The sequence below is a fragment of the Labeo rohita genome, chromosome 5, assembly GCF_022985175.1.
Source record: "Labeo rohita strain BAU-BD-2019 chromosome 5, IGBB_LRoh.1.0, whole genome shotgun sequence".
NCBI classification, from domain to species: Eukaryota; Metazoa; Chordata; class Actinopteri; order Cypriniformes; family Cyprinidae; genus Labeo; species Labeo rohita.
Window position 1 is genome coordinate 19,870,842 of NC_066873.1, and position 22,064 is coordinate 19,892,905.

Genomic DNA, 22,064 nt, shown 5'->3' on the forward strand with positions numbered 1-22,064 from the left:
GGAACTCATGTGCATGTGATTTCATGTTCTAGAGTAGAGCCATACATCCTTGTTTCCCAAAAGTGACAATACAGTTTCAAGAGAAAAAAAACATTATTCAGTCCGCACTGTTTTAGAAAAACAGTGCAGATCATTTTAATTCATCCCTAAAATGACCAAATTGTATACAAAACATGGAGAAAAGGGGTGTCTTAAACATAGAGAAAACATGGGGAAAAAGAGTGTCTTAAATCCCTCTTGGACTCTATAAACTGTAATTATTGTGACCACCAAGAGAAAAGGATAGAGAAATGCACTTTCTTCTCACACTATGAATTAGTGCTGTTTTTGCCAACCTGAGTATAATCCTTCTGAAAACAGTGCAGTAACACTACATAAGTGGGGGGGTTTGTTGAAGATTTCTGCTTTGAATGCACTGAGGCCACTTATGGTGTTAGAGGAGTCCTAGCATTGTCAGTGCACTGTTTAATGTCACTCTAAGTCTAACCACAAACAATACAGGCAGACTTTGAATAGCCGAAGAGTGTTCCAGGGCAGAAAGCCACTTTACGACAGAGTCACACGCAGCATTTGTTCTTCATCATTCCCATGAAAGCATTTCTCCCATTTCTTCAATGAAATGAAAAATAAACGGATTGCAGTGTATCCATAATGGAATAGTAACATTTTTACAAGAGTGCAAAAGTTCACTCTGCGGTCTCTTGTGTCATATAATCAAATAATTTCAATTTGAATCAGCATTGCTTGGCCATTTATGTAATAACTTGAGAAGTGTGATAATGTATGATATATGATAATGTACAATCAACTAATAACCGGCTGACTATACATTATTCCACTTACAGTCTAAGATTAAAGAATCTAATGAATCTATGGGCAATTTTACAGCGAAATGTGGTTCTGAATGATGCTGCAGGCATTGTTATAAAATATAAATCTTTTTGAAAGATCTCTTGCCTCCTCTATCCTGAATAGCTTCTTTGCCAAATCGGATGATAATGTTGGCACTCAAGATGTTCTCGATGGTGCTGCAGAGAAAAATTGCAAATCTCTTGCCTCGTTTCTCAAACACCTCAGCAGAAGAATCCACTATGTCTCGTTTAGATTTGCAATGTATTTGAGTTCTTTCACAAGAGATCCTCCACAGAATGACTAAACTTTCAACACCCTTATTGCTGTCTTAGAGGTACACTACATAATTCTAGCTTTTGTGTCACCATCTGTGGCTGAAACATAAAACTGCAATTTGAAAAATTGGAGGTAGGCCTACAGTATATCTATGGTTGACTGTAATTACCATATCAGAACTGATCTGTGATTTAACATCAAGACCCACTTACAAGATGATGTATGTGCAGAAAAATATATAACATCTTCCAGCTTTTCTTCATAAAAGGTGCTATAACTTTCTGTCCACAAAAAATGTTTTACATTTAAAAATAAAATAAAGCTAATGCACTTAAAGGGATAGTTCAGCCAAAAATTAAAATTCTGTTATCATTTACTCACCCTCCTGTCACTGCAAACCTGACTTTTGCAGAAACGTAGGAACATTAAAGTAGATGTTTTCAGTAATGTTGGTAATAACCAAAGAGTTTTGGTTCCCTTTAATTTCCATTGTATTTTGCCATAGAATTGAAGTCAATGGGAACCGAAACGGTTTGGTTACTGACGTTATATCTTCAATTTTCCAGAGAAAAAAAGACAAGTTTGGAACGACATGAGGGTGAGTAAATGATGACAAAATGTTCATTTTTGGGGGAACTATCCTAACTCAAGAGCACAGGAAAAAAAAAAAATTGCACTTTGAAACACAGAGTGTGACTTCAGTTGGTGAGAAACAGATAAAATGTATTGTTGCATACTGTTGTCATTGTGAAATAATTCTGAGATTATGGACTTAAAATTGCACAAATCAAATCATGACTGACCTCTGTTTCAGACTGGTAAAAAATTGGTAAAATAGCTTCTGGTAAAACAAATTGGTAAAACAAGCTGCTTAACAAGCATCCTTCATTAAAGCACAATAGCATATGGGTATTAAAGGAGAAGTTCACTTCCAGAACAAAATTTACAGATAATTTACTCACCCCCTTGTCATTCAAGATGTTCATATCTTTCTTTCTTTAGTCGTAAAGAAATTATGTTTTTGAGGAAAAATTTTCAGCAAGTTTCTCCATATAATGACTGATATGGTGCCCCGAGGTTGAACTTCAAAAAAGCAGTTTAAATGCGGCTTTAAACAATCCCAAATGCAGTTATAAATGATCCCAGCCGAGGAAGAAGGGTCTAATCTAGCGAAACGATCGGTTATTTTTATTAAAGAAATACAATTTATATAGTTTTTAATCTCAAACGCTCGTCTTGTCTTGCGCTGCCTGAACTCTGTGTATTCTGGTTCAAGACAATTAGGGTATGTCGAAAAACTCAGATCGTATTTTCTCCCTCAACTTCAAAAATCATTTCAAAATCATCCTACATCGCTGCAGAAGTGCCGACCCAGTCAATGCTAAGTGAACATGCAAAGAAGATCAAACACCCTTAACAAAAAAGGTAAAACAGTGATATAGGGCGATTTTGAAGTTGAGGGAGAACATGAGATCGGAGTTTTCCGACATACCCTAACTGTCATGAACCGGAAAAAAAAAAACTAAGTTCAGGGAGAGTAAGACAAGATGAGCGTTTGACATTAAAAAGTATATAAATTGTATTATTTTTATGAAAATAACTGATTGTTTCACTAGATAGGACCCTTCTTCCTCGGCTGGGATCGTTTACAACCGCATTTGGGATCGTTTGAAGTAGCATTTAAAACTCAGGTCACCATGGAAGTCCATTATATGGAGAAAAATGCTGAAATGTTTTCCTCAAAAAACAATTTCTTTACGACTGAAAAAAAAAGACATGAACATCTTGGATGACAAGGGGGTGAGTACATTATCTGTAAATCTTGTTCTGGAAGTCGACTTCCCCTTTAAGTACATTTTAGGAAACAGAAACGTCCTAACCATGAGTAGTTTTGAATATTAGCGAAACGTCTGTCTGAAAATACTACTAACGAAACATGATTTAAAAACAAACAGTAATCAGTAACAGGCCACATGAGGAAACCAATCATATTAAGGGAAAATTATGTAATGTGACATGATGTTATTTTGCTATGTACCTTTATTCAGAGTCGTTGTTTGGAGTCTGTCTGGTTACTACTGAGATCTTAGTTCAAAGTGATAGCGTTGCCCAACTCAAACGTTGCTAGTAGACATGCTAGAGTTGAAAAGAGTGAATATGCTTCGCCAGTAGACGAGACTTCGGGGATGCGTCGCCAGTATCTCCGGTGTATACTAGAATTTCTACCACAAGTTACATTTTTTTTTTTTTTACAGTAGATTGATTTTAGATAGTTCATTGTTTCAGTGTTCAGAAAGGTTAAACACGTGGTTAAAACACAAAGATGAAACCATTTTTACAGTTTATGTACACTTTGTCCCACCACCATTACAGCCTCACCTCACCCTGTGTTAACATGCCCAGGTTTTTTAATATCTCTCTGTGGATCGGTGCCCTAGTTCCACAATTCTCTTGGCTTTAGTCTTCTCTCAGCACACTAATAAGTTCCATATGTGGGTCTGTGTGATTTTTTTTTTTTTCTCTATCAAGCATAGAAATGTTTTACTGGACAAGAAGGAGAGGGGTACGGCACAGCGTTGTACATTTTATTCAGCATTTGACAAGGCAGCCTCTGTTGTACCTCGGGCAGCAAGCCAGACTTCTCTACCTAATACGCTAACACTGCCACTAGTTAGTGTAAAAAGGTACTTTGCTCATGTTTGGGCAGCATTGTCTCCACTAGATTTGAACACACTCTCAGCCACAAAAACACATAAATGCTTAAAGTCCTTTGTGCTCGCTGTGTAAGACTGCTGGAGCTCGGGCCAGGATTCTCAGTCCGCCTGGCCTCTCACTTCAAAGGAAATAGACCACTAGCTTCCTCCTCTGACAGGAAAATGAAAACACTAAGTGACTTTAAGAACGCTCAAAGACTCTTGTGAAGATGGGGAGCCTCTCTTGAGCTGGAAAGAGCTGCTCTGCTTGTGTTTGTGAAGGAAATTGTGATGTAAAGTCTGTAACCCACTGAGGCATTCCTCACCAGTTTGGCACGAGCTGTGTGGTTGTTCAGTGTCCACTTGTGAGGTGACTTTTTAGAAAGACTAAACAAACACGAACATACTGACACACACTCACATGGACGCACAACGTCAGAAATGTGTTGCCAAACAACATAGGATTTACTGGAAAAAGTGTTTTCTGTTCTCTCGTACCAAATAGTTTGAAAACACTTCTAGGCATCTGTTACAACATCTCCTTTGAGAAATGAGTAAGAAAGCTGAATTTGAGAAAGGATGTACCTCCTACATTCCAGGAATGCTCTCTAAGTCATTCTCTCTTTTTCTCTTTCTGCAGTGAATGGGATTTAATACACTCCAGACTTTCATTGTAAAAATCATGAGCATTGTGGGGAAGAAAAACATCTGTTGTCCGTTTAAGGTTGATTGTCTGTTCTTGCTTGCGTCACACACGTTAAAAGTGGTAAGGAAAAACTATAGAGAAAGAAACCAAAAATTGCTCACCAGAATGTTCAGTATGTTGTCTCTTAATTTACCATTTTCATGCCAGACTTTAAAATAGAAAAGGTTTCTGATTTCGTTTGACAGATTTGAGATTGTTTTGTGAATTGCTCTGATTTAAACTGCAGTTTTCTATCAGATTTTCGAGTGTTTAGATGTAAAACTCTCTTCATGATGAGCTGCTGCCCTCCCACACACACTCTGACAGTGTAAACTTGGCACATGTCTGTGTCTCACCGGCTCTTGGAATGTAAGTATCAGCATTCTGGGAAAAGCAAAATACTTGGTGAGAAGAGCATACTGTATTGCAGCTCCAGTAGTCTAAATGTGAGGAGGATTTATTTTTATCTGATTCTTAAAGAGCATAACCACAAAGGCATTTCCTATAAGCACATTTTTATTTATTTAGGGATTTATTTTAAACTTACTCTACTTTTACTCCTGCTCCAGCTTCTGTACTGTGAGAAATCTTAGCTTTTTTTAGAAAAAAAGTGACATTCCTTATTTTTTAGATGTGTATCCTGTCATCTTATTGACATATTAACTGATCTTCTATGGTCACTTTTGTTTGGGAACCAGTTCTCACTATTAACTAACTATTAACTTCCTAAGCCTCGGTAAACTCCTAATAATTTGCTACTTATAGTTTGTAAGGTCTAAAATATTGTCATCTTGGTTAAACAAACATTACTTACACAATCAGAAAAAGAAAAGAAGAAGAAAAAGAAAATTCTATTTTAGATATTTACATTAATAATGCAATCAATATTCCATTTAATAAAATCAAGTAGGAATCTCATCAAGTTAGTGTTTTTAAGCATTTTACCTTTATTCAAAACAATAACTCAAGGCAGTAACAATTTAAACAATACATTGTATTTGTGAACTTATATTCAGCTATTCTTTTTAAAGGTTAACTTTTAAAGGGGTCATCGGATGCCCATTTTCCACAAGTTGATATGATTCTTTAGGGTCTTAATGAAAAGTCTATAAGTCTGGTCTGTTCTAGTCGAGGCTGCTTTAAATGTTAATGAGCTCTGCTTGTCCCGCCCCTCTCTTCTCTCTGTGGAGTGACGAGCCTATTTGCACAGAATGTGCAAAGAAGTTCAAATGCCCTTTACAAAAAAATAAATAAATAAATAAAACAGCGATGTAGGGCAATTTTGAAATTGGTGGAGAAATTGAGATTGGAGTTTTTCAACATACGCTAACTGTCTTGAACCAGAGGTGCACAGACTATGCATGTGAATACACAAGATGAGCATTAGAGTTTAAAAAGTATAGAAATTGTAATGTTTTCACTAGACCCTTCTTTCTCAGCTGGGATTGTTTAGAGCCTTTTAAAGTTGCATTTAAACTGTTCAAACTCACAGGCACCATTGAAGTCCACTACATGGAGAAAAATCCTGAGATGTTTCCCTAAAAAACATAATTTCTTATAACTAAAGAAAGAAAGACCTGAACATCTTAGATGACAAGAGGGTGAGTAAATTATCTATACATTTTTGTTCTGTAAGTGAATCAATCCTTTAATGTATTATTACTGATTTGTAGTTCAAACAATTTTACTATTTACTCCAAGTTGTTATTCTTCTCTATAGCGGCTAGTGAACCAGAAATCTTGCCCATAGACTTACATCCAGTTGAAGAATACGGTGGATATGTTAGTATATCTGAAAAAGCTAACTTGTGTTCAGTGATGAGAGATTAATGGATGGGAATCCTGTAACGGAAACAATGTTTTGCGTCATCCTTAACCACCCAAACATTTGGTGTAATACAGTTCAGCAACAAAGACACGCCAGTGTCGGACCATTCCACACACATACGATTAACTGGATTCTTCCTCTCATAAATGCAAGAGCCTCAGAGCCAGTGAATGTAGCCTTTATTTGGCAAACCCCAAGCCATTGAAGGGGTTCCTGTAAAATATGAGGTAACGTCATTTGACCACTGAACTTAGGGAGCATTGGATGAATGGCTTGTAGTGGCCTTTGAGGAGTCGAGGCACTTCAGGCCGGAAGATCTGCACCCTCAACTTTCCTATAAAGAATTTCCATTTATCCGTCCACATTTCCTTTCTGAAGCTTTTTTTCAGACATACTATCCAGAGAAAAACACCTTCATATGTCTGGCATTATTTAAAAAAAAGTCAAATAGTAAAACAAACTCTGGGCATTCAGCCCTGTTATGCACCCATCGCTATGGTAACTAAGCTTCATATTAGTCCAAATAAAGACTGCCATGAGCAGGGGTTTAGAAGATGTTTAGCTTTAGTGTTTGAAGACACGTCTGGTGTAGATTAATCCTGCTTTGTTTACAAGAGCCTGTTTATTTTAACGCTAATAGAATGGCATGATATAGTTTAGGATTGGTGTCATCTGCTCAGTTTTCTTGAAATACCACTGCTGATCTGACTATTGATTGACAGTTTAGTTACAGATGGACCAATCCACAAACCCCTATGAGTTCTTTTAGATAAGGGAGTTATCTAGACCTTTGCCTTATTTTAGCCCTATAGCCGAAGTAAAGACAACAACAAATGTGGAGCAAAAAAACCACAATGCCTCTTTTTCGATGCTTCTTTGCGGAGATTTTATGAATGTGGTACAATTTCACATGTTTGATGAGTCAGCAGAAAAAAAGGGAAGTGAGAGGGACGGAAGGAGGAGATGTCTGTCATTTCAAGGGCAATGAGACAACTACTCATATCCTTTTTACCTTCTGGTGTCTTTCCTGTGTCACAGTTCATCATATGACTCAACAAAATTTGGTGTGTAAATTTGCAATATAAGCATTTTTATGTATGTGCTATACAATATACAATGTAGTACAACAAGGTTTAGGAAACATATTCCTCTCAACGTTCACATTTAGGCACGTAGTGTATTTTACTTTACAAAACAGGTTTTTCCCCCCTTCTGACCTACACTGGAACACAACATTTCTGTTCATAGTACTGTACATGTTGTTCATTCATACACTGACGTCAGGGAACAAAAAACATTCCCTTCAGAAGTAGCAGTGCTCTCTTTAGGGCCACATCTTAGTTTCCTGGCCTGACATTCTTCATGAGACCCATGAATACTGATAAAAAACAACAACACTGTTGTGCTCTCTCTTTCTCTCTCTCTCTCTCTCTCTCTCTCTCTCTATATATATATATACATATATACGTATATAAACCCTGAAAAGAATAAACAGCATGACATAACTGTTAGACTATCTATATTCTATATTCTTCACAATCTAATATTATTATTTTCAGCAAGGATTCCATTTTTAAACAAGGGCAATGTTCCCACAAACAATGCAAATCGTGCTCTAAAAATACTGTCTATTTAGCTGTCAATCAACTGGAGCACTGAGAAAACAACTCCGCTGCTTTCCTTGTCTCTCACTATCACTCATTTTCTGTCTCGCCCTCCTCTGTTCAAGGCACACTGTAATTTGTTCTACAGATGGTGTGGGAATATCCCGCCACTAACCACAAAGAACATCATCATAGATAATACAATTGAACTGAAGGAAGGACCAGAGCCATATCATCAAAAGTTAGGCTTGGGCTATTTAGGTTTGGGCCAAAAATTAAGAACTGGCATAAGGATTATTGTGAACAATCATTTTATTATAAATCAATAAATTTATTTTATTATTTAATTTTATACCACATGCACAACACAAGCAATACCCATGTTTTCTAGTGCTGTTGTGTATTAAAGGAGAAGTCCACTTCCAAAACAAAGATTCACATATAATGTACTCACCCCCTTGTCATCCAAGATGTTCATGTCTTTCTTTCTTCAGTTGTGAAGAAATTATGTTTTTTGAGGATAACATTTCACCATATGGACTGATATGGTGCCCCAAGTTTGAACTTCCAAAATGCAGTTTAAATGCGGCTTCAAATGATCCCAACCGAGAAAGAAGGGTCTTATCTAGCGTAGCGATCGGTTATTTTCATGAAAAAATACAATTTAAAAACTTTTTAATGTCAAACGCTCGTCTTGTCTTCCTCTGCCTGGACTGTTTTTGTTTTTTCCGGTTCATGACAGTTAAGGTATGTCAAAAGACTCTTCAAAATGGCCTTATATCACTGTTTTACCTGTTTGATCTTCTTTGCATGTTGACTTTGCAAAGACTGGGTCGGTACTTCTGCAGCGATGTAAGATGATTTTGAAATGATTTTTGAAGTTGAGGGAGAAAATCCGATTGGAGTTTTCGGCATACCCTAACTGTCTTGAACCAGAATACAGTTTGGAACTTCAAAATCGAGGCACCATAGCAGTCCATTATATGGAAAAAAAATGTGAAATGTTTTCCTCAAAAAACATAATTTCTTTACGACTGAAGAAAGAAAGACATGAACATCCTGGATGACAAGGGGGTGAGTACATTATATGTGAATCTTTGTTTTGGAAGTGGACTTCTCCTTTAAGTACACTACCAGTAAAAAGTTTTTGAACAGTAAAATTTTTTATCTATCTGTATCTGTATCTCACTCTAATATTCTGATTTGATGCTAATATATATATATATATATATATATATATATATATATATATTATTATTATTATTATTATTATTATTATTATTTTGCAACAGCTTAGTAGAATTTTTGTCAGGTTTCTTTGATGAATAGAAAGTTCAGAAGAACAGCATGTATCTGAAACAGAAGTCTTTTGTCTTTATAAACACTTTTGATCAATTTAAAGCAACCTTGCTAAATAAAAGTATAATTTCTATAATTAAATATATATATATACTGACTCCAAGCTTTTGAATGGTATAGTGTATAATGTTACAAAAGCTTTTTATTTCAGATAAATGCTGATCTTTGGATCTTTCTATTCATCAAAGAATCTTGGGAAAAAATGTACTCAACTGTTTTAAATATTGATTATGATAATAATAATAATAAAAATCAGCAAATCTGCATATTATAATGGTTTTACATTTTTACTGTTTTTGTTGTACTTTGGATCAAATAAATGCAGGCTTGGTGAGCAGAAGCGCCTTCTTTAAAAAAAACATTAAAAATAAAAATCTTACTATTCAAAAACGTTTGACCGGTAATGTATATATTCTGTATATTATAAATATTTTAATTATGTAGTAATATTAATTACATTCTAAAAATATCCAAAACACAACAAAAAATTCTGAACAGAGAAAAAAAATGCAGGCTAAGACGAATCCTTTATAAAATTAAAGAAACACGTGTTTCTGAAAATGTACAATATTACACATAAATGAACAGTTTACTCATTACATTACTTTAAATCAATTAAATCAACTTAAATGAACATTTTAAATGTCAGTAAACTTCGTTCACGGCACAGCATGTACCGCTTGTTGACGGTAAATTATTGCGTAATTTCTCTGACTGGAAACAGCAGTAGCCTAGTGTGTTGTAATGTAATGCTGAAGTATGAATGTCACCAATTTTGTCATCTTGACAAAAAAAAAAGTGCATAGACAAGCGAAATAGGTGTGAGGTACAAGGATAAGTACTTGACGAAACACCAGCCAGCCAGTGAGAGCGGACTGAAACACTGGTAGACGATCATGTGTTGTGTGATGCCTTAGAAAACGCAGTGAATACAAGGAGAATCGCCGTCTGGTCTTCAGAGGGTTAAATTTCACTTTGAGGGGGAGTTACCGAATCTGCAGTAACATCAGAGCACATTCCTCAGAGCTGCCAACATCCCGGGAATAAGACCTTCACCGTCAACATCACAGAGAGCCAGATCCCGGGAATATACTGCACTATACCGGACACACGTCGACTCTGTTGTCAAGCCGCGTTTTCTCTGCCGGTTCGGAGTATGCGAGCTCCGGGATCCGCTCGATGTCTTAACGTAGGTGAGTATAACGTTTTCTTAAATGAATGTAGTAGCCTGCTATGACGATTTTTGCCAGCTATTAAAACGGATATCGTGCTTTAAACAAACGAATAAACGGGAGGGCAAAATCGGGGTTTTGTTTTATTTATTTATTTATTTATTAATAATAACAGTCATTTTCCATTCACTGCAGCAGGAGCTCTGTTACTGTCTAAAGTCCTCATACTGTGTTTCGCAATGCCGTCATGTATGCTTTTTACAGATTTCCCACGTAAATGCTGAAAATATTATAACAGTAAGGCGTGCTAATCCTTTCACACAGACCAGGCGAATGTGACATTCTGACGTGCTAAGAAGTGTTGCATGTTTAATTTAACGTGAGTCGTCGATACAGTCTTCAATCTTCAGGCATTTACATGTCTTACCAAAATGAGGAATATACCACCTATTAATATCCATATGAAATCTATCCCACCCCACCTCTATTTGTTTTTCCAAATAGAACCTGTTGATTTCAAATGATTCTTTAAAATAGATTGATACAACAGTGATGTTGGCTGCTGGTCTGACCTAAATTCACAGATGTTTGCATTCATCAATAGTGACCACATCCGATGTCAAACCGCTTTATGTTGATACCACACTCAAATGCATTTACCAGGTGTGGCTTAGCTAGATATGGCGTAAAAGAAAACATGCAACACAATCAGTGTGAAGACAACTTCTTCTTCTTCATACCTAGAACAGATTTCCAAGACTCTCCGATGTGAAACCTCTTACAGTAGACTTTGTATTCTCTCATTCAAGCGCATCATTGTTGAAACTTCATTATTTAGACTTCTCCACAGAATCGCCTGAGTATGATAATGACCTCGTATATGTTACGACCTTAAATAATGCTGTGCTGTTTTAAGCGGCACGCAGGCTTTGGTGACTGTTCACTTTTGGTTGCAGGTATGATCTCAGTTTAAGGGAATGTATGTCATTAAGTCCCGGTTGATCGTAATGACAGTGGACGAGTTGGAAAAGCTAAGCGTATAAGCGTGAGAACTGCCTATAGTGAGAGCGATGAGAGGACAAGAGAAATTTCAGTCACTTTAACTGTAAGGCCTACAGTTTCTTCTTTTCCCTGTATGGCATTTTTATCCTCTTTTGCTTCACCCTCCCCCATAGTACTTTTAGAGGAGGAAATGCCACAGTAAATACGTTCCTCTTCCTCTCACAAAACTGGAAATGTCGAGGGAACGTATAACTCTTTTACAGTGAGCACTTTGATGTCATCAGAAAAAAAAACGTATTTGAAACGTTGAAGGAAAACATCTTTGTTCCTCACGTTGGATATGGACAGATGCTTTCAATCTTATTGAAACGGCAAATGTGCTTTTACTTAAGTGTGTGTAAATGACTTTACCAAGGACAAGGAGCCAACTCTGTGTTTAACGGTTTTAAAATGCGAACTACCATTTAGAAATGATGCTGGGTATGACTCACGTTAAGACATTCTTCTTTCTCCTGTTGGTACAATGTGTGCTATTTTATTGGATCCAGATGTTGGCACTCAACGTAGTTTCTCTTCTGTCCCTCATTCTGAACTCCTCAAATGCTATCCAGCACCTTTCCCCCCTTCCTCTCTCTCTTCATAAAAAGACCAACATATTTCAGTGGAGAAAGTAGTCCAAAAAGAGAGAAACAAAAGCAACTCTCCATCACTCTGGACTTCAATAAGAGTCTTCTCCACTCTCTCCAAGACTCTGCTGTCTTTTTCTGCCTCTGTGACATTTTATTAGACAAAAGGGACTGCTATTGTATTTCATTGTGGACATATATAGGTCAGCAGAGAAGTCATGGCAGCTCTTTTATGTGTAGAGTGGTATTTTACTGTGGTGGCCACATGCTGAGGTAAGTGACCTTTGCCCCAAGTGTTTGTTTGTACTGCACTTTCCCCCTCCTAAAAATTGGGATTTTTCCTTTATACCTGTAAAGAAAGAAAAAGTGGTTTAGGGCCAGATGTGGAAGCCTTTGCTTTCAACATTATCTGCTAAGATAACACCTGACCTCCACACACTTAAAGGGATAGTCCACCCAAAATTAAAAACTGTGTCATCATTTACTCACCCTCACGTTGTTCAAAACCTGTATGACTTTTTCTGTGATAGAAGTTAAAAAAATGTCTCAGTGAGTTTTTTTTATTATGAAAGTGAGTGATATATATACTACCAGTCAAAAGTTTTTTAACAGTAAGATTTTTAATGTTTTTAAAGAAGTCTCTTCTGCTCACCAAGCCGGTGTTTATTTGATCCAAAGTACAGCAAAAACAGTACAATTTTGAAATAATTTTACTATTTAAAATAACTGTTTTCTATTTGAATATATTTTAAAATGTAATTTCTTCCTGTTCAAAGCTGATTTTTTATCATTATTACTCCAGTCACAGGATCCTTCAGAAATCATTCTAATATTCTGATTTGCTGCTCAAAAAACATTATTATTATTATTATTATTATTATTAATATGTTATTATTAATATATGAAACAGGGTTTCAGGGTTCTTTGATGAACAGAAAGTTCATAGGAACAGCATTTATATGAAATTTAAAGCATCCTTGCTTAATAAAAGTATTAATTTCTATAAAAATTCCCCAAAAAATAAAAATATTGATTTAATGTTTTGATATAGCGTATAATGTTACAAATGCTTTTTATTTCAGATAAATGGTGATCTTTGGATCTTCCTATGCATTAAAGAATCCTGCAAATATTTGAATATGTTTTATTATTATTTTAATAATAATAAAAAAATGTTTCTTGATGCATATTAGAATGATTTCTGAAGGCTCCTGTGACACTGAAGACAGAGGTATTTAGCTTTGATCAAATTTAGATCAGAGGAATACAATTTTTAAATATATTCAAAAAAGAAAGCAGTTATTTTAAATAGTAATAATATTTCAAAATATTACTGCTTTTGCTGTGGATTAAATAAATGCAGGCTTGGTGAGTAGAAGAGAATTCTTTAAAAAACAAGAAATCTTACTGTTCAAAAACTTTTGACTGGTAGTGTATATAATTTAAATGTGTTATTTTATGTTTTAATAGGATAATTAATTTTTGTTTTTATTAACATTTTGATAAGAATTTCCAAAACAATATTAGACTGACTTTCATTCTAAAAAACAAACATTCTAAATATCTTTTTTTGTGTTCCATGGACGAAAGTCTCTGTACATGTGTGGAGGTCAAGTTTTATCCTCTCAGATAATGCAGAAAGGAAATGCTCCCATATCTGGCTATAAGCCCCTTTTCTTTCTCTCCTGGATGGTTTCTGATAAATAAGGTGTAGATTTCTCAGTGGAATCAACTTTGATAATGACACTGTTCATCTCCCGGCTTATCAGAAGGGGTTTTGACCTATGACAGGACAAAATCTCCTTGTCTTTCTTGTTTAGAACAGAAACTTTGCAAATCCTTAGATCAGTGTGCTGCAGAACCATTAAGACTTTTCACCTTTACTGAAGCACTCAATTTTGCCTTTTCTAGAAATCACTATTTACAATATAGGTTCACAATGACATGCTCTGTATCTGTTCACAATGACATGCTCTCAATCCTCTGTAAGTACATTGTGTCCAAGGTTTGTGTATAGAACACAGGTATTTATTCTGTTCATTTCTCTTGAGCAATCCTGTGGGTTACTGCGCTGTTTGTCTTCATTTCATTCCGTTAAACATCATTCCAGTAAAGGTTGATAACAATTATTGTGTGAAAAGAGGATTTTGCTTTGCTTGGTGTTCTTTAAAGAGTTTGTTGTGTCACTAGAGGAACTAGTTATGGTGTTATGGGTTAGGCAGTGTTTGTACACCAGACATTTTAAAGCTTCTTTTGTAGCAGATCTGGAACACCTGAACGACCACACAAGCAGAGAGCTAAATTATGGTTTACTGCGTGTTTTAAAATGCTTTTGCTTTTAAAAACCTCTACTTATCGTCATGGGACCTCATGCTGAGAGGATTAATTGTATGATTTCCTATGAGAAAGAACTGTGTTACATGTTAAACCTTAATGTTGAACTCAACATGAAGGGTTTGCCTTAGTAGTACAATTACACTTTGAGGAGCCCAGAGGTTTAATGAGAGGCAGTCTGGTTAGAATGTCATTGGATAACACTTTAACAGTGGGTTTGGTCTCCTTCTGAAGCACAAGTATCTAGTCTGTAGTACATTAACAATGTTTATTGATTTCGGGTTTGGATTAAAGGATTAGTTCACTTCCAGATAAAAAATTTCCTGATAATTTACTCACCCTCATGTCATCCAGGATGTTCATGTCTTTCTTTTTTTAATCACAAGCAAAATAAGTTTTTTTCATAAAAACATTCTAAAATTTATCTCCATATAATGGACTTCAATGGGAGCCAGTGGGTTGAAGGTCCAAATGACAGTTTCAATGCAGCTTCAAAGGACTCTACACGATTCCAGCCGAGGAATAAGTGTCTTATCTAGCGAAACGATTGGTCATTTTCTAAAAAAAGTTTAAAATGTACACTTTTTAACCACAAATGCTCATCTTGCACTAGCTCGACTTCACGCATTACATAGTCGCATTGGAAAGGTCACACCTGATGCAGGCAGACGTACCGACCCAGTGTTTACAAAGCGAACGTGCGAAGAAAGTCAGTTAGCCTTTACAAAAGGTAACACAACAATATCAGATGATTTTGAAGTTGGAAGGGGAAAATAAGATGGAGTTTCACCCTACCCTACCTTTCTTAACCATAGTACACAGATGAAGAACTAACCACTGTTGACCTTTCCAATATGATTACAGAATGCGTGAAGCCCCGCATTGTAGAGCTAGTGCAAGATGAGCATTTGTGGTTAAAAAATATATGAATTTTACTTTTTTTTTTTTAGAAAATGACATATCGATTCACTAGTTAAGACCCTTATTTCTGGGATCATTGACCCTTTGAAGCTGCGTTGAAACTGCAGTTTGGAGTTGCAGTTTGCTGTTTGACTTCAAACTGTTGGATCCCATTGAAGTCTGCTAAATGGAGAAAAATCCTGGAATGTTTTCCTCAAAAACTCTAATTTCTTTGCGTCTGCAGAAAGAAAGAAAGAGTCGCAAAGTTGAAATTTTTGATTTTTTTAATGGTTTTGAAAAATTTCTAATTCACCAAGGCTGCATTTATTTGATCAAAAATACTGTAAAACCAGTAAGATTATTACAATTTTATGGAAGCCCGTTTCCGCCACTGAATAAAAAGTTTAAAAAAGGTTATTGCGACTTATCTCACAATTCTGACTTTTTTTCTCAGAATTCCGAGATATAAACTTGCAATTCTGTGAATATATCAGTCTTTTTTTCTCCTCAGAACTGGACTTTATAACTCGTAATTGCGAGTTTATATCTCACAATTGTGAGAAAAAAAGTCTGACTTACGAGATACAAAGTCGCAATTGTGAAAAAAAACCCAAAACAAAAACTTTATTTCTTGCAATTGTACGTTTTATATCCCACAAACGTGACTTTATAACTTGCAATTGTGCATTTATATCTCACAGTTCTGAGAGAAAAAAAGTCAGAATTGTGAGATGTAAACTTGAAATTGCAATTTAATCATTTGATGGAAAACTACATTTTCCGCAGCCATTACTCCAGTCTTCAGTGTCACATGATCCTTTGTAAATCATTCTAAAATGCTGATTTGCTGCTCAAGAAACATCTATTATTATTAGCCTTGTTTAAAACAGTTGTTCTGCTTCGAATTCCTTATGCAATTGATTTGTCCTTTTGAAAAGTGACTCGTAATTGTTTAAAATTTCTTCGGAGGCTTTGTGTGGACTGTGTGCCTTGCCCTCATTTTGTTTGATTATGTGTCTTGGATGATGGATTGTGTGTTTGCTGTGCAAAGCCAGCCTGCGAGTGCAGCACTATGAAAAGAGTTGCCCATACCTGTCACCGGTCGCCATAGCAACCCTCACAATCCAAAGCCATAAGGGTCATGCAATAATTGGCTAGCCACATGTTACATTAGAATCGCAAAATGTTACAAGAATCAATATCATTATCACCTCAGCCTCCTGTTTTGTGACCAGCTTCTTCTCTGATCTCCATTCTCAAACAGTTCATTATCCTCAGAAGGAGTCTTAAATGCGGAGGTGTTCTGAGGCCATTAAATACATCGATCGGCCCTGCATGTGGCACGAGTACAATCAGGTCTTTGTTCCTGGTACACTGTGTGTTCCTTCTAGTTATCCAGTGTCCTGTTGACAACTGACAACACACCCCTGGAGATTTTGTCTGTCCAGTCTGTTTACCTCTGAGATTCTTGGCATTGAGCTGAGGAGGATGTGTCTTGGCCTTCCTTTTTTCATGTGGATATTTACGCATACTCCATAGCTTATGTTAAGTGACAGCCTTGGGGCCAGGGACAGGGAAGAGGAAAGATGGTGTTTATATACCCATTCTTAGTCCTCCCTGGCTCCTGGACCCAGTCTGAAGACCCACTGAGAAGCCAGGGAGGAGAAAATGAACACTAAGAGGTCTTCTCAGGCCAGCGAGAATGTGCAAATATTGTTGTTTTTCTTGCGCTTCGACCAGGAAGTACTAAAGTCATGTGAGGAAAAGTGCGAAAAATGTTTTAAAGGTACAGGAGCAAATAAGTCCAACTTGTGTCTCATATGGTGACCATATGGTTGGACAGAATATAGAGTTCACCAAGTTTATTGGCCTGCAGAAGAGCTTGAATTGTCTGTTTAGGCGAAACTGTCTGATTCATTCTTCGATGACGTGTAGTCATTGTAATGAGACATTTTTTGAAGAATTTACTCTTACTCTACAGTTTATGAAGTGGTAATGGGTAATGTGTTTTTGTGATTAAATGTGTCACATTTGTTTTTCAGATGTGTCACATTAGGAGGTTTTGCTTGTTCTTTCTAGCGTTAGCAAAACACCGCAGTAGGCATAGTGTGAGGTCTGTCTATAAGGATACTCTAATTCCTGCAAATGTTTACAGTTTTCTCTCATGTTTCATGTATACTGTGTATTTCTGTACCTTGGACAAGCTCCAAGAATGAGCAGAAACTATAAACAATGACTACTTTTACTTTTTAAAGCTTTTCACACTGTGCAGTTTATTAAAGCGAAAAGGCATTGTGTCAAGTGATAAGGATGCATCCCACTGATTTTATCTGTTACATTTATTATTTCTAATTATTAGAATAAAATCCATGTACGAGTAAGTGTACTCTTAACAAACTCATCTTTTACGAAGTAATATACACTGTTCAAAAGTTTGTGGTTTTTGAAATCATTACGTTTGGGGTGTTACTTAAATGACTCGTTCACAGAATAAAAATTTCCTGATAATTTACTCGCCCAGATTTTCCAGGATTTTTCTCCATACTGTGGACTTTAATGGGTTGAAGGTCCAAATTTCAGTTTCAATGGCTTCAAAGGGCTCCACACGATCCCAGCCCGAGGAAAAAGGCAAAACGATCTGTCATTTTAATTAAAATAACACAATTAATTGGTTTTATTTTTGTTCACATTTCATTTTTTAATCATGAACCTACAGGATGACAGCTGTTTAAAAACAATAAAATATGCTAAGGCTAGGTTAAAAAAAAAAAAAAATTAATAGATTCTTATTTTGATGAACCAATATCGATTCTTAAAGGAGAAGTCCACTTCCAGAACAACAATTTACAGATAATTTACTCACCCCCTTGTCATCCAAGATGTTTATGTCTTTCTTTCTTCGGTTGTAAAGAAATTGTGTTTTTTGAGGAAAAATGTTTTTTTCTCCATATAATGGACTGATATGGTGCCCCAATTTTGAACTTCCAAAATGCAGTTTAAATGCAGCTTCAAACGATTTCAAATGCGGATGTAAACGATCCCAGCCGAGGAAGAAGGGTCTTATCTAGCGTGACAATCGGTTATTTTAATAAAAAGAATACAATATATATACTTTTTAATGCCAAACACTCGTCTTGTCTTACTCTGCCGGATCTGTTTTTGTTCCGGTTCATGACAGTTAGGGTATGTCGAAAAACTCCCATCTCATGTTCTCCCTCAACTTCGTAATCATCCTATATCACTTTTTTAACATTTTTGTTAAGAAAATAACCGATCGTTTCACTAGATAAGACCCTTCTTCCTCTGCTGGGATAATTTACAACCGCCTTTGGGATCGTTTGAAGCCCCATTTAAACTGCATTTTGGAAGTTCAAAATTTGGGCACCATAGCAGTCCATTATATAGAGAAAAATGCTGAAATGTTTTCCTCAAAAAACACAATTTCTTTACGACTGAAGAAAGAAAGACATGAACATCTTGGATGACAAGGGGGTGAGTACATTATTTGTGAATTTTTTTGTTTTGGTAGTGGACTTCTCCTTTAAATCCCAATTGATCTTTTGATCTGTGCTGTTTTCAGCTGATGAATGAACAGTACACAGTACACCTTCCTTCCAATAAATGGCAGTAGGCTAGGCTTTGTGTTACAAAGTCTCAGATTTAAAATTCTGTCCATTTCATTAGGAAATTGAAGCAATAAATACCGTTTTGGTGCTCTTTAATGTGGCGTGATAGATCGTCTGTGCACCCACCTGTGTGTAATCAAACGCATAGCAAGAGTTTCGTGACAGTTTCGTTTTTGTTCTGGATCCCCTGCTCTGCTGCCAGACTGGAGCGCACTCGCCACCAACTGGACAATAGATCACCCTTAGTGTAATCTGTTAAAGCAACGAACGGCCTTCAGATTTTTCCTTCACTGCAAAAAAAAAATTCTGTCAGCGACGGACAGTTTTTGGTTAATGTGACCTCTGATAGTAAGGGAACGTACCGTTAACCATTTAGCAGGTTTTTACTGTAGCATTTTTACAGTCTTTTACCGTTAAATTCACAGTCATTTTTTACAGTGTTCAACCTTTTGATCCCCACTGAAGTCTGGTATATGGAGAAAAATGAGAAAGCACAGATCATTCAGTCTAAACTATTTGTATTTATGACAATGAACCATCACTTGTAATTTTATATGATACACCATGTCAGTATCTCTCAACTGTGTCAGTTTTTGTTACTGTTCACCTTTGAACACCTGAATGAATTTAGTACTGAATGGTTTAGAAATTCCTCCAGGAATATAGTGCTATAAATTGATAATGATAAAAATAATGGCATTTCGAAGATATCTTTCCATGAAGCAAATGACCTAAACATGTATAGATGTAATTGGGGATGTAAATGTGTATGTGAGCTAATGCAGTGTGGTATCTCAATCGTTATAGGTGTGACTGCAGACAGTGACAGTGTGCTAGATATAAACACAGTATGTCTTCTCTCGCCCGTTGTTGTAGACTTAATAGGATCAGGGTGTCAACTAGGTAGATACCAAGACTTTATTCCTGTCTAGAACTTCTTAATAGCTCGCCAGCATGACACATTCTTCCTCTTTTTCCATCTTTCCGTTTTGCCAGGAAGGGAAGTCACATGTCTATAAAGGACATTGCATTTGTGGATGTTTTGTGCCAAGGTTGCTCTGTCTACCATGAGTTGCCAACAGCTGTCATTCAGGGGAAGGGCAGCTGGTACTCTACACTCTTATAATAGAATCTGCTCACTAGTTATAGATGACCGGCAGAGGTCTGGGGTCACACGTGGGTCGCCAGTGTGAGAGGTGAAGCTGATTGTGGGTTAGAAACTATTTATGTCTGACGAGAAACAAAAGCATGCCATTTTGAGTTGGACTAGATAACAACTTTGATTAGAGGTAAAAGAATGTAGGCTTTTTAAAAAATTGTAAATTTATTGAGGACTTTGATTCATTGAAGACTGCTTCAAAAAAGTGTAATTTTAGTATTATTTATATACTATTATAGACTTTTTGAATTCATTTTATTTTTATATTTTTCAGTTTTTCATTTTATTTTAATTTTGTGCTTTGTCATTTTTTCCAAATAGTACTATTTATGTTTAATTTATTTTTTTGTTTTAGTTTAATTTTAGTAATGTACTTATTTTGCCATGTTCCTTTGCTATTTTTTCCAAATATTATTATTTATGTTTCATTTATTTTTTTAGTTTTAGTTTAATGTTTACTAATGTGCTTAATTTTGCCATGTGCTTTCTATTTTTTTTGTAATTTTGTCCACATATTACTATTTATGTTTAATTATTTTTTGTTTTGTTTTGTTTTAGTTCAGTTTTTGTCCTTATTTTTCATTTTCATTTTTTTTCAGTTTGCTTTTGCCATTGTTTCCAAATATTACTATTTATATTTAATTTATTTTTTAGTTTTACTTCAGTTTTAGTCACATTTTTATATACATATACTTAGTTTTGCCATCAATTTTTTTTTTGTAATTTTATCCAAATATTACTATTTAAGTTTAACTTATTATTATTATTATTATTATATTAGTTAATTTAGATTTGATTCAGTTTGTTTCTTTGGTTTTTGATTCCCATTCCAATTAGAGCTTCATTTACTGATTCAGCTGATTTCAGGTATTTGCCAAGGCCACATTTCTTTTTCCTTTAGTTTAAATTTTTTGTCTAATATTTTTTTTCAGCTTTGTTTCACATAACAAACATGTTTTTAATAGTTTTGAGAAGGTTAGGAAGGTTATTATGGTTAATCTGTTTACGATATTAACATTCTAAGTTGTTTTTAATTACGTAACATTATTGCGACATTGTTTTGAAAGTTTTACAGGAAGGATATTTCAAGGAAAAAGTGTTAAATGTGTGGAGCCTGTTAAATGTGTATTTATAGTCAACTTGAGTCAGTGGACAGATGAGTGTAAATCCATCCCAAATATTTTCATGTATGAGTGGCTTTAAAAAAAACAAAAAAAAAAAACAAATGTGCAAAAATAGCCACCCTGTGGTATGAAGAAGGTGGAGAATGAATAGATCCCAGATGGAAGGGAAGCTCTGACTTCCTGTCTTTGGGTGCAGGGCAGGATAATTGCAATGCAGAGACAGCGGGAGATAGAGGCTATGGTCCTGTAATGGATACGCCAAGAAACAGGTTAGAGAATACAAAAATGCCTCAATGACCTGTCACCTCAGATAAGTCTTGAGGAGAGCTGGTTATTTGTATTAACTCCAAACATGAATGTCACATGGTGCATTAAAGGCAGCGAGTGGAGAGTATTTATGGCTGAACAATGCAGTCACCACAGCAAAATGCTCCAGAGTCCAGGATGTTTATTCAGCTTCTGTTTAAGCACAGGTACTTTGATTTATAGTAATCCCTGTGTATTTATTCAGTCCGCTGGGATGAAATCAGAGCTGGTTAGCACATTATTGGAAAGGTAACCAGTATGAGTTCATGCTAAACATAATTTACTAACTTCTGACATGGAATTCATCATCAGTTATTGTGTTGTCATGCTATAATGCTTGTCTCAGCATTTCAGACTGTGACTAACATGAGCGGGAAAGCTGTGTGCGTGTTCATATGCATTTTCATCAGATATTATATAATTAGAATGTATGCCAGTGTTTCCTGCATAAGACAGTGGACACAGCGCAAGCTGTTATGGAAACACATGACTCTTATTAACTGGTCTTTTTAATGAGT

At 35.8% G+C, this 22,064-nt stretch overlaps 1 protein-coding gene across 1 annotated transcript in view; it reads left to right on the forward strand.

Annotated features, from left to right (window-relative positions):
* Window positions 1-10,118: 10,118 nt before the first annotated feature.
* The window catches only part of si:ch211-204c21.1 (disabled homolog 2), a 33,987-nt gene continuing 22,041 nt past the window's right edge, over window positions 10,119-22,064 (forward strand). Inside the window, 1 exon segment of the mRNA XM_051110844.1 lies at window positions 10,119-10,490. The gene's annotated coding sequence lies outside the window, so the exon portion shown is untranslated.